Source organism: Gorilla gorilla, chromosome 14 (assembly GCF_029281585.2).
Source record: "Gorilla gorilla gorilla isolate KB3781 chromosome 14, NHGRI_mGorGor1-v2.1_pri, whole genome shotgun sequence".
Taxonomy (NCBI): domain Eukaryota; kingdom Metazoa; phylum Chordata; class Mammalia; order Primates; family Hominidae; genus Gorilla; species Gorilla gorilla.
In genome coordinates, this window is record NC_073238.2 from 64,594,272 (window position 1) to 64,599,202 (window position 4,931).

A 4,931-nucleotide genomic window follows, 5' to 3' on the forward strand; every position below is an offset into this window, starting at 1 on the left:
TACAGGTGCGTGCCACCACGCCCAGCTAATTTTTGTGTTTTTAGTAGAGATGGGGTTTCACCATGTTGGCCAGGCTGGTCTCGATTTCTTGACCTCATGATCCACCTGCCTCGGCTTCCCAAAATGCTGGGATTACAGGTGTGAGCCACTGTGGCCCGGCCCAGCTGTAATAATTTTGTTCTTCATGCCTGGTCCCATTTCAGGAGATTGGTTATTACATTGAAGGACAGTACCAAATTGGAACTAAAGTCTGAGTCTCTTAACTCCTAGTTGAGGGTCTTTCCAATTACACCAAAAGGAAAAGAGTTACATATAACAAGAGATAAGACTTACTCCTACCTGCCCCCACAAAACCACTTTAAGCCATCCTAAGAACGGTCTCTTTTTTCTCCCTCCCTCTCTTCTTCCCTTCAGCTTTCCTTTCTTCTTCTTCTTACCTTTTTTGGGGGTAACTCCCAACCACCCCAGTTCTCAGAATTAAAAGGTTAAGAATATTTTAGTACTCTTCAAGATACAAAGTAGACTATTAGAGTTTTTGTTGTTGTTGTTTCTCAAGCTTGGGACATAAAGCTCAGAGCTCAGAACAGTAGAATTTTAGAAAGGAATAGATAGGATACATGAAAGAGGCTGCTGGAATATGAAAAAACTGGAGTAAAAATAAGCAAATCAATACTTCTGAAATGAAGCCTTCATTGGTAGAAAAGAGTGTAGGTCACAAAAATGAATTAGCAGAAGTTCTTGATTTCTAATTATTGAAGATTCCTATCTAGTGGTATTCTAATATGCTTACCAAATTATGAGTTGCATTACTTTTTAAAAACCTAAAACCAAGTCAAGAGTTACAGAGTGACCCCGGTTTATTTTGTTTGGTAAGTTTTCAGTTCCAGTTATTAGGCAAAACAAAAATTGCTAATACGTAACAATGTTGAAACAGGCGATTGGTAGAATAAAACAAAAGGGATTCATATAGCTTTTGTACTGTCTTCTTGAAAAAGTCATATTTGGCCATAAAAGCTAATACATGCTTTAGGAATGGAAATGATTTAACCTGATTTTTTCAAGTAAGATTTGTTCAAGAATAATGGGCATATGTTGTCAGTTGTGGGTTCAAGCATTAATTCACTTTGGACTGCTTCTATTCAACAGTATGCTGTCTGTACATGAAGAGTTACATGGAATTTAATTTTAGCATTGGAATCTATTTGAGATACCATTATCTTTTATATTCAAATGAAAAATTATGGGCCTCTAGAATTAAGTGTTATTAACCTGATATAGATAGAATAATAGCTGTATCAAAAGGGAAAAAGCAAGGATAATATGTGTATAGGGTTTGAATCATACAGTCTCACTAGAGATGTGTTTTTTAAAATTGTGAATGTTTGTTGATTCATTCAAAACCGTTTGAAAATTGTGAGGGAGCCAGAAAAGGGGAGAATATTTGGATGTATAATTTAGATGTATAGTTTGCTTGCTTATCAGGGAATGGTTAAGTTCCTTTTTTCTGTATATTTTAGTTGGTGAAATTAACAGTTTTTGTTCTTCTAGATTACCCTGTAAAAGAACATGGCATTTTATAGATGAGATAATTGAGGCTCATACATGTTGAGTTATAATGTGTGGAGGAGTCTGATGTGCATCCAAGTCTGTCTGCCCCTAATGTCTCTGTTTTTAACCATTATCCTCAGAATGAAATACATTCATATAGTAGAGACCAATTCTTAAACAAAAGTCATCTTTACTCACAAAATTAATCTGTGAAGTACCCACTGTTCTCGGTTTCTCTCCCTCTCACTTTTTCTTTCGAGTGCTTTGCAGTTTTTAATGAAAGTGAATATTTTTTTCTGAAATTATTATTTTCATGTTTTTTATTAGAGGATTAAATTTGTTGCTAAGATCATTTAGTAAGTCTTTTGCAGTCTTTTAAGATTAGACTTAAGTGTAAAACTTAAAGATTGCCTTGAAGTATATTATTTAGCTATATTGCATTATTATTCCTTATGTAATGAGCTATAGACTGAGCACTCCTTGACAAATCACAAGAATAAGACCCAAAGAATCAAACTTTCCCAAGTAACTTAACTGCATCCCAGGACAAAACTCAGGAACATTTAGAGGAACAGAAGACTATCCAGCAGCCAACAGATAAAATTCACAGTGCCTTGCCAGGCACGCAAAGAAGCCAGAAAAAATGATCCACAATGATGAAAACAATCAATCATCTGAAAGTGACCTTAAGCAGAGAAAGATGTTAGAACTAGTAAAGACATTGAACATTATTATAGCTATATTCTATATTTTCAGAAAGTAGAGACATGAAAGACATTTTTAAAAACTCGATGCAGTTCTAGGGATGAAAACTACAATATCTGAGATCTACTAATGGTATTTGCAGCAGATTAGACATGGCAGAAGAAAAGGTTAGTGAACTTGAAGGATATAGCAAAAGAAACTACTCAAAAATGAAAGAGAGAAAAAAGAATGACAAAAGCATCAGTGAGCTATAGGACAAACTTACAGAATCCTTATGTAAACATAATCAGAGGCATCAAAGGAGAGGAGAAGCAGATACAAAAGGGATATTTGAAAAAGTAATGGCCAGAATTTTCAAATTGGACAAAAACTATTAACTCACAGATCCAAGAAGCTCAACAAGAAGAAAACTACACCAAGGAATGTCATAATCAAATTATTCAAAGCCAATTATAAAAAATATGGAAAACAGCCACATGTTATAGAGTAACAAAGATAAGGTTGACAGCAGATTTCTCATTAGAAACATTGCAAGTGAAGACACAGTAGAACATAAAGTACTGAAAGAAAAAAATGTTAACCTCAGCAAAATATCATTCAAAAAACAAAGACAAAATAAAGATGTTTTCAGACATACGAAAACAACTCTTTACCATCAGGTAGACTGAAGGTAGACTGTGGTAGGGTGAAGATGTATACTGCCCTAGGGCAACCAGTAGAATAACAAAACAGTTATAGCTAATAAGTCAACAAAGGAGATAAGATAGAATCACAAAAAAATACTCAACCCAAAAGAAGGTGGAAAAAGGAACAAATAAGTAGTGAAACTAATAGAAAAATGGCAAGGCAATAGACTGTAATCATATCAGCAATCACATTAAATGCATATTATCTAAATATCCCACTTAAAAGGCAAAGATTGTCAGATAAAAAGCAAGACTGCTTTTGGACCTGGATGAACAGGAGGCACCATCACGGAAGTTGACTCCTGCCACAACAATGACTGAAAGGATCAACACCAGGAGCCCAAGAGCCAGGACATCTACTGAAGGCTGTTGGTTAAGCTGTATGTTTCTGGCCAGAAGAAACTCTACCTTCAACCAAGTTGTGGTGAAGAGGTTATTTATGAGTTGCACCAAATGGCCATCTCTGTCTCTTTCCTGGATGATCTGGAAGATGAAGCTTCCTGGCCAGGAAAACAAAACAGCTGTGGTTGTGGGGACCATGTTCAGGAGGTGCCCAAACTGAAGGTGTGTGCACTGCACATGAGCAGTTGGGCCTGCAGCCAAATCCCCAAGGCTGGGGACAAGATTCTCACCTTTGACCAGCTGACCCTGGACACCCTCAAAGGCTGTGGCACCATCCTGCTCTCTGGGCCTCACAAGGGCCAAGAAGTGTACTGGCATATCGGCAAGGCCCTGGGAACCCAGCACAGCCACACTAAGCCCTGTGTCCACTCCAAGGACCAGAAATTCAAGCACATCAGAGGCTGATGGGCCAGCCAAGGCTACAAAAACTAACTCTGGATCCTCTATCTTATTAAAAAGATTTTGGCCTGGGCACAGTGGCTCATCCCTGTAATCCCAGCACTTTGGGAGGCCAAGGAGGGCAGATCACTTGAGCCTAGGAGTTCAAGACCAGCCTGGGCAACAAGTGAAACTCCATCTCTATAAAAAAATTCAAAAAAAAAATTAGTTGGGCGTGATGGTACATGCCTGTAGTCCCAGCTACTTGGGAGGCTGAGGCAAGAGGATCGCTTGAGCCCAGGAAGTCAAGGCTGCAATGAGCCATGATCGTGCCACTGCACTCCACCCTGGGCGACAGAGTGAGACCCTGTCTTAAAACAAAACAAAACGAAACAAAAAATTTTGGATGGTGGGGGAAAGGAAAATAAAAAACAAGATCCAACTATATACTCTCAATAAAAAAACACATTTTAGGCTGGGTGTGATGGCTCCCAGCACTTTGGGAGGTCAAGGCGGGTAGATCACCAGAAGTCAAGAGTTCAAGACCAGCCTGGCCAACATGGCGAAATCTTGTCCCTACTAAAAATACAAAAATCAGCCAGGCATGGTGGTGGGTGCCTGTAATCCCAGCTACTTGGGAGGCTGAGGCAGAAGAATTGGATGAATGCAGGAGGCAGAGGTTGCAGTGAGCAGAGATCATGCCACTGCACTCCAGCCTGGGAGACAAAACGAGATTCCATCTCAAAAAAAAAAAAAAAAAAAAAGAAAAAGAAACATATTTTACACACAAAGACATAATAACATTAAGAATAAAAGGATGACCAGGCACAGTGGCTCATGCCTGTAATCCCAGCACTTTGGGAGGTCGAGGCAAGAGGATCACTTGAGCCCATGAGTCTGAGACCAGCCTGGGCAATATGGTGAGATCCTGTCTCCACAAAAAATTAGCCAAGTGTGGTGGTGCACACCTGTAGTCCCAGCTACTTGGGAGGCTGAGGTGGGAGGATAGCTTGAACCCAGGAAGTCAAGGCTGTAGGGAGTGGTGATCATGCCACTGTACTCCAGCCTGGACAACAGAGTGAGACTCTGTCTCAAAAAAAAAAAAAAAAAAAGGTAAAAGGATGGAAAAAGATATATCATACTGATGCTGGCATTAGTCAAAAGAAAACTGGTGTGGCTATATTAACATGAAATAAAGTAGATTTCAGAGCA

At 39.0% G+C, this 4,931-nt stretch overlaps 1 pseudogene; it reads left to right on the plus strand.

Moving 5' to 3' along the window:
- The first annotated feature begins 1,530 nt into the window (after nt 1-1,530).
- Nucleotides 1,531-4,565, plus strand: LOC129526239 (large ribosomal subunit protein eL18-like; annotated as a pseudogene).
- Nucleotides 4,566-4,931: the final 366 nt, after the last annotated feature.